The 13784-nt window shown below is 31.7% G+C and overlaps 1 protein-coding gene and 1 pseudogene across 5 annotated transcripts in view; one reads left to right on the top strand and one right to left on the bottom strand.

The window, feature by feature from the left end:
* LOC149485663 (uncharacterized) overlaps nucleotides 1-13784 on the bottom strand; it is a 361945-nt gene that overhangs the window by 59545 nt on the left and 288616 nt on the right. The gene's annotated exons all lie outside the window — the stretch shown is intronic.
* The window catches only part of LOC149485670 (uncharacterized), a 117891-nt pseudogene continuing 107936 nt past the window's right edge, over nucleotides 3830-13784 (top strand). Inside the window, exon 1 of the transcript XR_016316053.1 lies at nucleotides 3830-3861. The product of XR_016316053.1 is annotated as an uncharacterized LOC149485670 (transcript). The remainder of the gene's footprint in view (nucleotides 3862-13784) is intronic.

Below are 13784 nucleotides of genomic sequence, written 5' to 3'. Positions count from 1 at the left end.
AAAAATATAGTATGTAAACGACGTTAAAAGTATTTATTTAAATACTAGCGGTCCGCCCCGGCTTCGCTCGTGGTACATGTTTACGTTTTCTCTACTTAAGAACCATCCTCGTACTTCAAGGAATATAATAAAAAAAGAATTATCGAAATCGGTTCAGCCGTTCACGAGTTATGCGCTTACCAACACATTTTGCGATTCATTTTTATATATAAGAAGATATTTTCTACGCGTGATTAGTATATAAGTAATATTAAGAAGTAAAAATCACTTAACCAATCAGGCTTTAGAACACCTTCGTAAAAAAAAAACATTGCCTTATTAAACACCAGCATCACCATAGCAACGCGTAAAAATATCGTGTCTTATAAAATAACATTATTATGCGTTCCGTTTTACGCTCCTTTTATTCGACAGCCGACACACTAAACTATTCGCGAGCATAAAACGAAACGCGATCGTTCACTGTCATATTGAATTTTACGACGGATAAGTAACTTATTCGGGCTTGATTTTTCTCTTGATTTGAATTTTAGATCAATTTTTATGTACCTCCTTATTGAGGGATGAATGGACGCGAAAAAAGATTTAACAGGATCCTTGCTTTAGGGTAAATATTTTTACGCAGAGATTTTGAAGAATTTTATGTTGAATGCGTTCCAAAGCGTTTTCAATCAACTGACGATGTTGAAAAGACTGAAGGACACATTAAAATTAATATTTAATCTATAATAATACTATTTTAATAAAAAATTATCTTCTTTCTTGTACCCATAGCCAACAGACTAATAAAAAATAAACATTATTCCTCCACGATTTCATAACTTCATCAACCTACACCGCATGTAACGGCCGTGAAACACGACGCACGCGCGAAAGACAATGGTTTCCTTACCGTGATGAAAGCCATAAATATTCCCCATCCGTCAAACTTCAAAGCTAGTGATTAGCCCATAAAGCTCGTTTGGGATACCTTCACAAAATTGCGTTAGGGCCCATCGGCACGCCAACCGCACGTATTATTTACGGGCCCCGTTTAGATTGGGTGTGTTTCTGAATTATGAATTTTTCGTGAAAGTTCCTGTGTGAAATGTTTATTAAAATGCTTGTGTTGTACTTATACATGTACATGTATCGTGTACGTGAAACTTGCTTCATAATGCTCGGACTACATGTCTAGGGATGCGCTTGAACATACTTCTGATTTATCAATAGAAAAAAAGCTTTAAAACAGCGAAAAAATATTATATTTGATATTAAGTTCATTTAAAAACTGACTGACTGACCGGTTGGCTTGGTTGGTAGTGGCCCTGCCTTCTAAGCCAGAGGTCGTGGGTTCGATTCCCACCCGGGGCAAATATTTGTGTGATGAACATAGATGTTTGCCCTGTGTCTGGGTGTTAATTATCTATATAAGTATTTATTTAAAAATTATATATGTATGTTTATCAGCCATCTGGTTTCCATAACACAAGCGAAAGTATGGGATGAGATCGTGCCGTCTGTAAAAATTGTCCTGAAATATTAAAAAACTTTATTTTAAGCACTTTAATATCACGATGCATTTAATAACTTAACTATGGTGGTTGATAGAAAACGAATACGTTTTCAATCTTTTCAAATACAGGAATATTAAATTAAAAATTATTGAAAAAATTCAATCACTCCTTTCTATAAGCACTTTGATTGCGAAATGAATTAATATTTTTCAATTTGGATTAGACGTTGGTAATAAAAAATTCCCCACGATTTGAAGAAATAAAGATAACCGGCCAAGTGCGAGTCGGGCTCGCGCACAAAGGGTTCCGTAGCAGCAAATATAATAAATTACAGTTAAATCAACCTATCTCAAAAACTATAAGAGATACTTTGATCAAACCAAAAATCGTTGAAAGAGTTAATTAGCATGCATCACCTCTATTTTTTTTAGAATTTTATACCCCGTAGTTATAAAAATAGAGGGGGGGGACATACTTTTTACGACTTTGAGAGCTGATATCTCAAAAACCGTTCACTTTAAGAAAAATGTTTTTTAGAAAACTTTATATCATTTTAAAAGACCTTTCCATTGATACCCCACACGGGTATGTACATCGAAAAAAAAAATTTCATCCCTCAGTTACATGTATGGGGGGCCCCACCCCCAATTCTTTTTTTTACTATTTAGTGTCATATTTTTGTAGCGGTTCATACAACACATATTCCCATCAAATTTCATCACTGTAGTACTTATAGTTTCCGAGTAAATCGGCTGTGACAGACGGACAGACGGACAGACGGACAGACGGACATGACGAAACTATAAGGGTTCCGTTTTTGCCATTTTGGCTACGGAACCCTAAAAAAGGGGTGAAATGGAGTTTTTCCTTATTAATTGGAAAACTTATAGACTTGTTTTCGACGGTGTATGACAATTTTTTTGTTATGATAAATTGTGATTTAAAAATGCGAGGGGCGATTGAAGACAATTTAAAGTTGTGAGTGAAGAAAAGAAATTTAAATTTGCGTTGAGAATATATTTGAATTTTCCCTTTATCGTTAGGTAATATACCTAATTGCTATAATAGGAGAATATTGAAGTTTTTATGAAGATATTTAATATATCTAAATATGCTATATAGGAAAAACTAAGCTAATACAACGAATACAATTTTTTTCAGATATTGACGATTGGTGCGTATTTCTCTTCAAGAGTAGGTATTTATTACGAAATAAACTGAACACAAAAGTGCTAGTCTTCTCTACATTGCCATAGTTCATCAAAAATCAAGTACTAAACTCTATCGTTTACAACCTAAACTATGAAAGGGGAAACCCCACGAACAGAGGGAGTAAGTCTCCGTAATTAAATATTTCAACTGATTAATAACATAAAGGACTGAAGTACTAGAGGGAAGGATAATTTTTAATTTCCCCGTTATAGCCAAGATCTGATGTAAGGGTGAAAAAAGATTTAATGGCCGCTGAAGGGTTGTCCAGGGTAGTTACAACCCAGTGTATTAATCCGATTATTTAAGGGTTATTCCTTGGTAATAATTCTTGTCGAATGAATTATGGTAACGAATGATTTAGAAGTAGGCAGTTGATTAAATTGAATTGGGAATAAAGAGAGATTAATATGAATGGGTAGATTGTAATCTTAACATAGGTAAGTTGTTAAATCTCGTAAAAGAAAATTTTGACTGTGGGTAAAATACGAGATGCTCATGGAACTTCTGATATTTTTAGCAACAACTTTGTAATATACTGATTAGTTTATGTTACAGTATTTATTTTCATTCATTATTAAATAATTTTAATTTCAACAGCTCCATTGAAAGCGGCTATAAAATAACGATTTTTAAATAGCTCGATTTTTAATATCAGAATGTTTATAAAAACAATAGCGACTTTAAGTAATGACTTATTTCACAGCGAAATTGGGACAGCTCGAAATACATCAAAAGATTCACGATACAATGATATAATAGGCGAAGAAACAATAGGAATAAAACAATATTCACTACACAATGGGAAAATTAGAAATAATACAAAATAATATCATTGTTCAAAGAGAAATGAAATTCGATATTTTTTCGCAACGTTATGGAAACCTTTGAATTCGTTATTATTACAGCTCCTACATAACAAAATAATTTGTAATTTGTAAATACAATACAATGAAAGACATAAAAAGGTTATTATATATTCACATGTGGATAATATAAATTATTATATTTTCTTAAGGTACGAAAAAATACCTTCTAAAATGCCAATGTATAATAATATATAAAAAAAGACGTGTGACACTCGGGGACTGCCGCGGTAAAGCTATTGCATGCTATGCCTTCAAGCCACACCTCCGTGCCCGTCGGAGTGGGGAGCGTGAGGTTTTTCGTTACGCAATTTCTGGATTCGGTCCCCGCGCTCAAGGCCCGCGATAGAAGCTATGCAATAGCTTAATATGTGCCTAAATGGAAAATGTAATTAAAATGAATAAACAGTAATGAAATATATGAAAAATCGCACAGATTATAAACACAATTTATAAATCTACATTTACTAATACTAATAATTTAAATTTTAATCAATGTAATTATGTAACCGCTGACATTTTATTATACATCAAGGAATGTACATTTAAACTAATAATTTAAATTTTAATCAATGTAATTATATAACCGCTGACATTTTATTATACGTCAAGACATCAGATATTCAAGAAGACGCAATAAGAGACAGACATTTGCCAAAGGGACTACTAGAAATTACTGGGACAATGTTTAATTATAACACTTCTATAAAGGCAAGAAGGGGAGGGAGGGAGGGGGGGGGGAAAGCCTATTTAGAGGGTCGCTGCGAAACCGTCTCTTGAAGTAATTTCATTTATTACGAGCATTAGTTAAAAGTTTTATTTTCTTGAAGGACTTAAAAGTTTGCGATTTCTACATTTTACTGCAGGTAATTAACGATGGCGTTAAGTCCTTTGGATTTTATGATTTTTCTTCTCTGCCGTTAAGAATGGAAAATGTTTTGTTTGTTTACATTATAGAAGAATATACGCACCAGATGATGTATAGATAAGTATCTTATGAACATTATGTGTTTGTTACCGCTTAAAACTGCAACACGCTTGACCGTAAGTACCTGAAACAAAAAGAAATAAATTCATTAGGTGATTGAAACAGTACCAATGAAGACTAGTAACTAACTTTTAATTCTAATAATTATATTTAATAATATTGAAATAAAATTGATGTTATATTAAAAAATAAAAATATAAAAAGCATTGCTTTCCAATAAATAAAAATATAAAAGGCATTGCTTTCCAATAAACATCAAGTATATCATAATTTTCAATACATTTTCTTATAAATAAGTCTATTTATAAGTAAGGGGCAGATGCATTATGTATACCTACATCTGTTTCACTGATCGATTTTTCTTTAGGGACAAGTAGGTGATCAGCCTTCTGTGTCCTGCCAGACCGAGACATTTTTTTTTATTCGTCTCCACCGGGAATCGAACCCAGGGCCCCTCGGGTCTACGCTCACGCTTCAACCACTGTACCAAGGAGGCAACCACAAGGCAACTCTATTAATACTGATCATTATTGGCAGAACCGCAAGGATCAATTTTATGGTAGATTCGACTTGAGCACTAGCCATAGACTGGCTCATAAATAAAGGAATAGTCATAATTTAGAGGAAGTGATATCAAATAATTCGCAAGATTTGAATACAATTTAAATTAATATGAGCATAGTTTCTTGGACTGTTCAATATGAGTTTCCAAGTTAAACGCGACTGAAGAAAATTTAATTTCCTTTCCTTTGAAGTGCTTGAATGAATATCGAAAAGTTGGAAGTCAATTGAAATTATTATAAGTGGGGTTCAGGTGACATTTGCTGATTAATATTTCTCCAGTGCGATCAAATATAGTCCTTATCTCTAATGTTATATGCTTCATTATAGTTTGAATAGAGCATGACTGTTAACTATCAAGTAAACGTTACCTGATAGTTGACAATATGTATTAATTTAATATCTATTGTACTTTGAAAACCTATTGAATAAGTTTCGAATTAATTATGGATAATTTTAGAGGAAAAAGATTTACGAGATGCATTTACAATAATTTTACCGAGTTTACATACTCGTATATTTCACTAAAGACCACCAAATCTAATAATCAATGTTATGTTTCTTTCTGACTTTATTTCTTCCAAAAAACATCAAATTAATAATCTCCGCCTTATTTGGATGTTACAAATTATGTCACAAGCTTCATTAATTCTGTAGAATATTTAATAAACCATTATAACTTAATAAAGTATGAGAAAGTGGGTACTCTTATTAAATTATATGCGAGCCAAAAAATCAGCCCCTCAGAGCTTCTCATGGGAAAATAATTTACAAGTTGGAAATTCATCTTAAATTCGGTTTATTTTGCCATTAAGCTATTTGACGAAAACACTCTGTATTTAGCGTAAAATTAATATTAAGGAGTTTTTGATGTTGTTCGTGTATGGTGCAAGTTACGAGAGACTTCAAAAAAAAAAAAAAAACTAGCTAACCCACTGTTCTGTGATTTGATATTATCATATTTAAAGTGACTTATTTTTGGACACAGAAATTATTAAAAAAACATACAAAACACAATCACGATAGATAAACATCTATAGATAGATGATTTATTAAATGAATAAATAAATAATTATTTAATAAATTACTAATAACTAACTTTAGTAAATAATACTTAATTTACTAGGATATAAAAACGCTAACACTAAAGCCTAATGATTATCCTATTCTATTCAGAACAAATGTTTTATTTTTATGACACGTAGTTTATATCACTACAGATATTAACATCAAGATTAAGTACCTAGTTAGTTTGAGCAATAAGAAATTTTGCCAAAAAATGTTGGCAACAATTTCTAACAGTTCAGCAAACTTTATTAGGTTATATGAATATTAAATAAGATAGGTCAATGTTCTTTCCTCTATATTTCTACAATAGAATAATAGTTCATCATCATCATCATCAGCTCATATACGTTCCCACTGCTGGGACACGGGCCTCCTATGAGGGTACAGGCCATTATCCACCACGCTGGCCAAGTGCGACTTGTCGAATGTGTCATGTCGTCGACATTTCGATTCTTCGAATTCTAATAAAGTTTCCAATATTTTAATGTCTTTCCGAAAAGTTGAAAGAATTTATATTAATTTAACATTAAACTTTAAAATAAGTCATGTAAAAATATTATATTATGGGCCGATTTTTCAATCCTTGGTTAAAATTTATCCGTCCAATAAAGTATTACACGAAAATATTAAAATGTCACCTGTAAACTGTCAAATACGGGATAGTAGAATACATTTTTGAAATGGTAGTTTAATACGTTATTCGACGAATAAGTTTTAACCAAGCATTGAAAAATCGGCCCTAAATGATCTAAACTTTTTAATAATTGCATTCAATTTCACTTGTACCACAACGACAAGATTTCCTCCAAAAGATTAACTTTAAAGAGATTTCAATATTCATGTTTTGATTAAAAGTTCCTTAATTACATTAAGAGAGTTACGGGCTTAACTATTTCTCGAGAAACTTTTAATGAGATATACCTTGGTATTAATGAGTATCTTATATTCATCAATATACTAGTGGTCCGCCCCGGCTTCGCCGTGGTACATATTTAGTATCCTATGTCCTTCTCCTGGCTCTAAACTACCTCCCTGCCAATTTTCAGCTAAATCGGTTCAGCCGTTCTTCAGTTATAAGTGGAGTAACTAACACGACTTTCTTTTATATACAAGATAAGCATATATTTTATGTATTATATTTGAAATGTAAAATATATATTCATTTATGAATACATGTAATTTTGATCTCAAAATAAGAGATAAAGAGTAGTTACAGACAGTTTTAGCTTTTGTTAAATTGGTTAGTGAGAAAATTAGCCTTTTTGACAAACATACCTAAAACCGATTTTTATAACCAGTTTTGGGATTGTTACTTACCTATTTTCTTTCTATTAAAGATTTAAAGATTGACTTTTATACTAGATAATTTTTACAATGATATTTGTCGTCGAATAAAATAGTTTCTATGAAATATGTATATTAAAATGAATCGCTAAATGTGTTGGTAAGCGCATAGCTCGCGAACGGCGGAACCGATTTCGTTAATTCTTTTTTTATAATATTCCTTGAAGTATGCGGATGGTTTTCATGGAGAGAAACGTAAAAATGTACCACGGGCGAAGCCGCGGCGGACCGCTAGTGAAATATAAAGTCATTGCCTTATTAAAATGCTATGTTTGTCAGAGGGTAGAATAATGAAGACAGACATACACACAGAAAGGGTTGAGCTAATTACATTCACGTCAGCCGTGATTAATCAACACTTACTAATATGACGGCCCTTTTTATTTTCCTTTTAACTAAATGATAAATAAATTGCTTCCACGGGATTGTATTCGAATTAGTATTTCATTTTTTCGCAATAAAAAGGTGATTTGGACCTTTTTTGTCAAAACCACTGGTTCGAAATATAAGCTTAAATATCCAGCAATGATTTTTGGATAACGCAATTATGTACATACTAGCTTTCCGACCGCGGCTTCGCCCGCGTTTTCTAAGAAAAAACCCGTATAGTTCCCGTTCCCGTGGGATTTCCGGGATAAAACCTATTCTATGTGTTAATCCAAGTTACCCTCTATATGTGTGCTAAATTTCATTGTAATCGGTTCAGTAGTATTTGCGTGAAAGAGTAACAAACACATACACACACACACACATCATCATAAACTGTCGCATTTATAATATTAGTAGGATTTAATTATATTGTGTACTAGCGGTCCGCCCCGGCTTCGCCCGTGGTACATATTTACGTTTTCTCTACATAAAAACCATCCTCGTACTTCAAGGAATATAATAAAAAAAGAATTATCGAAATCGGTTCAGCCGTTCTCGAGTTATGCGCTTACCAACACATTTTGCGATTCATTTTTATATATAAGATAAAGTAGGTAACAGTAAAAAACTACGTTAGCAAAAACATTTAAAAGCTTAGATAAATGGTATATTTATTATCAATGGCTACGACATAAAATAATATTGTATGTAACCATATATTTTCTTTTACGTAAAAATAATTTTCCAATTCCCCAGAAATATCAAAACATTTATCCCTTAAATAATATTAAAAATGTTCTAGCAATGAATTAATATTTTTATAAATAAAAATACATACAAAAATATTATCGCTGTGTACAAATTGCAATCAAGATGTAATTCAGTATTTCTGATTGCTTCCATTGACGTATCTTGTATCTAGGACACGCTTGCTAGTCTTTGCCTTTCATAAATATATCCCGTCATTTAGTTATTATATTCATATACTACTTTAGTATTTATCTGAGTTTTCAATTTGTTTATGGCGATACTAGGTTTCCGCCCGCGGCTTCGCCCGCGCAGTCAAAGAAAAACCCGCATAGTTCCCGTTCCCGTGGGATTTCCGGGATCGCGTCATTTTCCCGGGATAAAAAGTAGCCTATGTCCTTTCTCGGGTATCAAAATATCTCCATACCAAATTTCATGAAAATTGGTTCAGTAGTTTAGGCGTGATTGAGTAAGAGACAGACAGACAGAGTTACTTTCGCATTTATTATATTAGTATGGATTATCACATAAAAAAGTGTTTAAATTATAATGATATTCTGTATGAATATTTATTTACAAGTATTTGGTACATAAATAATTAACTAGTCTTCGTAAATAGTAAACTTTGAACAACAAAAATAAGTTATTAGAATTTAAGAAGCCCGGAGATAAACCAAACATAAACATATTATATTTTGTTCCGTAGAGAATCTCGTAGCAAGTTCGTAGCACTGTAGCAAACTTATTGCGAGTACCATCTATTCATTAATTTATTATGATTCAAACTTACCTTAGTAACTGCGATGGTTTATTAGTTTTACACACATAATTAAGCCAATTACTTTGAAAGAATAACCCCTCAATACATTTAATACTGATGAATGTACTTATCCGAAAATCGACATAAATACAGCAATTGCCTTACTGATACAAGATAAATATCCAGAAATCACAAGGGTTGAACAAACAGAGCAGATAATAATACTTCCTACCGGAGTTACAGACGGGCAAACAAACAGAAACCCAATTAAATGGCTCGCAAAGTTGTATGTTTAGGACTCCCTTTGATACACGACTTTTATACGCTTATGGCCCTCAAAATACGGACATTATAATTTAGTTTCTTCACTAAGTTTTGTTATTAGTCTAGTTTAGATTAAGTTTTAAACTATTCATTTAAAGATAAACCAAAGAAACATTTATTAAACTGAATACACATTTTATTAAATTTGTTAACAATAGTGGACCTAAAACTCTGAAATTTTAAGATTAAATTCAAAAAACATATCGTGTGAAGCGTCTTTGAAACTACTTTCTCAACTGGTAAATAAATGTTTGAGAAAAGGTAACAGAAATATACAAAAATCTTTTTATATTATATTATGACACGTATAAAAAAACGATACCGAGCTTTATCACGTTCACATCAAAAACAATTCACCATAACAGACTATAACATAAAAAAGAACAAAGACCTTTCCGATACTACACACCAAAACCGTTTAAGTATCATTTGCGATTCGAGTTTCTTGATATTCAGTAAATATCGACTTGTTTACGATGGCCATTCGCCGTATACTGTGGGCAAATATTTGTTACGTAATACGGTTATTGGCATCGATCCTTCTTGTATGACGTGATTTTGTAAACAATGTTAGCGCATAAGTAGGTGCAAAGGTATTTATTTGCATTGGTTTTTCGATTGGTATAATTCATGCAATAAAGGATAAGTATTGTATTATATTTAATTTGCAAAATATGCAACTTTAATTTTCAGCATAAAAATGACACGAAAAACCTAAACACTGAAAATATTATAATCGAAATAATAAAGAATGAAATGTCTACATAATTTAATAAACCGTTCACAACCACTATTTTTCAATCGTTCGCGTCCTAGGAGGCCGAACATCAAAGAAATTTTTGTCTGTATTATGAAGAAGCCAAGTTAGCCTAGTATATTAAAAACATCCTTTATTTTCATCAAATTAGAACTTAATTAAAAACACAATCCGCCGTTTAACAAAACAGCTAAAACCAATCAAGCTCATAATAGTTCAATCAAGCTGAAAACCAATAGGGTTGGCAAAAAACATTTTCCAGTGGCATTGTGCGCTAGCCGGGGGCTGCTAATATCCGGGGAACAGTCCGAGCGCTCCGAAAACACCCAGAGGCGTCGAATAGAAGTGTTCATTGCGTTAACTTCACTGCAATTGATGTTTGTGCTGAACAATAAAAGCATGAATGAACGATGTGATTATGACGTAATAGATCTTTTTTCGCAATTGACAGCCCTAGCATGTTTAACTTCGAGTATCGCTTGTTGATGCTGTAATTTTAGTGGGAGCAATGTACCTAAATTTTAGGAAGGATAAAAGCCTTACGCTACGTATTGAAAGCCTGCAGTGTTTTGGGAACGGTTTATAATCAGATTATTGAAAGGTATGAAATTAAGTTCAATTAAAAAGATAACACTTTTTGTTATATGGAGTTATCGATATTAATAAATGTCTTTTGAATATCTTTTCGGAAATGGGATGGTTTCATTTAACATAAGAAATTTATTCAAACAATAGAAACAAAACGAAAGACCGCCTCAAACGCTAACAAATACAATTAAAAACTTCTCGTTCAAACGAAGAACGTGGAAAAATTAATTTCAAATGATCCCAACGTCTTGCGAATTTCAAATAAAAATTTCGCTTCAAAGTATCTTGGCTAACTTGGCTTCTTCATAATACAGATTAAGACAAAAATTTCTTTGACGTTCGGCCTCCTAGGGCGCGAACGATATTTTTTTAATTTTCTCAAACAAGATCACGAGGCAGTGGATTCGATTATACTGCCAAACGTCTGCCGTGTTATTAAATTTGTTTTCGAGAGCGCAGCGGGATTTTTGTCGGTGCATTTATTAATTTTTATCAAAAACTAAATTTGTTGCTATCGTACTTTCGTGTATTGTGATACATATTTGTAATAAATATCTTATGTAGGTGTTGCCATATACCAAGCGATACTTAAATAATTTATTTTTTAGGACCGTTTGAAATTTAATATTACGAAAAATGAATTTCAAAATTGTAATTAAAATACTGGAAGAGAATAAATTCCCTTTTCTATTACAAGAACCGACAAAACCTTTCTACTGAGCTCTTGGAGTATTAATAATTTTTTATCTGTGGCTTTATAATTCCCGCTCTTTTCTTCAAGTTCACAATGTTATGTTTTATGAGGTAGAAATTGGGAGATAACGAATTTAGAAGTGCAGGGGGGCTCCATTTGACGACTTTTTGTTTGAAGATTATTTTTTTTATTAAATTGTGAGGTAACTTATTGAGTCAATTCTTATAAAGATTTGATTCAGCTATTTTATTACGGAGTATTTTGTAAGTGTACATTTTGAAAGTAAAAATGGTAAATGTTATAAATAAACTTAATTTTGATGAATTGTTACCGTTAGATATCTATGATTTATTTACTCATTTTCTTTTTTACATAACGCAGAATAACATATATTTTAAGCGTAAAATACCAATATTAATCGTAGTTGATCCATAATTCCTAGACATAACATACCTATATTATGTTCCTTTCTGTATAACACACAACAATATGAATCCGTCATCTCAAATTCATCCAGATTGGGGTGGATTATCATACGTATGAATATTTAATAAATTATCACGAAATCACATTAGTACCCGGGTGCATTTAAATTAGTCTAGTCAAATACTGCGGTTATGTTCGAGTTTTGTTCGAATACATTATAGCTTTTAATCGTAGGTAGGTAAGTATTAGGCACAATTTTTTAGTTAATTTATGTAGGTATGCAGTGTTTAGTGTAAATTTTTAAATTAATTTTAAGTATTTTATAAGTGCTTACTGGAAATCAAACCCAAATTTTAAAAATAATGTTTGCCTAAATAATATTTATACTAAAGAGTTTGTAAGACAATCTATTTTCTTAAACTAATGTATTATAGTATGCTTAAACATTTTCTATCATAAACATTATATTTATTATTTAAACGCATTTAATTAAACAATTGTACATACAAAATTAAACGAACTCTGCTAAGCTGGCGCACGTAAATCACGTCCTCACAATGTTTATTCATGAAATGGCTCCAACGAAAGTGAATCTTTTACTTTTACTTATCGTTGCTGTGGAATCCTCTTTTTGTTATACATTTTTAGAGCATTTTTTTGCTTTTATTTTTATATAAGACGTTGTGAGTGTTAGATTTTTCTATTACATTTAAATTAAATGTAATAAAAAAAATGTCCACATAGGTATTTTATTAAAATTCAATGTTGAGTGTTGACGTTTTCTTTTTAATAGGGTTTAAAAAGAAGCGTAATATATTTATTTAAAAACATTTATTATAAAAACCTTGTTTTTAATCATTATAAATAATTCAAAATATAGTTTAAACAATACGACACGAAAACCCTATTCGATTAAAATACTTCAAAATAAAATGCAAAACCATAAAAACTCGACAAAACAATTAAACCAGCGTTTATATCGAGCGCCATCTTGACCTATTTTTATTTAGCAACGTTTTAAAGGAATTTGAATATAAAAAGTATCTCGCGGACGAAAAAATGCTTATTCAAAGTGTTATATTTTTTGAGCGGTAGTCGCTGTGTTGCGGAAGTAATGTGGAGCTTCAGTGATAGCGTTTTAGAAGTTACTATCTGATTTTTTATTTTATGTAAGCTTTACATGCATTGCATAATGCATAATAATATGTCGTATGAAATGTAAGAAATTAACAGGAACATTACAATTTTCGTGAATACGTTATAATTAGAATAATAATTACAATGTAACATCGGATATCAAAAAGGTTCATGAATGCTCATTATGTAAAGGTGTATTCCTGACTCTCAAATGGGATATTTCTTTCTCTCATCCGTAACAAAAATATCATCCATACTAATATTATAAATGCGAAAGTAACTCTGTCTGCCTAAACTACTGAACCAATTTGCATGAAATTTGGTATGGAGATATTTTGATACCCGAGAAAGGACATAGGCTACCTTTTATTGCGAAATATGTACCACGGGCGAACGCGGGGCGGACCGCGGACCTCTAGTATAAAATAAATTTTCGTTTATCATTCGATT

Source organism: Colias philodice, chromosome 9 (assembly GCF_061535455.1).
Source record: "Colias philodice isolate Cphi_HAF_F1 chromosome 9, ilColPhil1 Martin Lab GWU primary, whole genome shotgun sequence".
NCBI lineage: Eukaryota > Metazoa > Arthropoda > Insecta > Lepidoptera > Pieridae > Colias > Colias philodice.
This window is presented reverse-complemented; position numbering and strand designations above follow the sequence as displayed.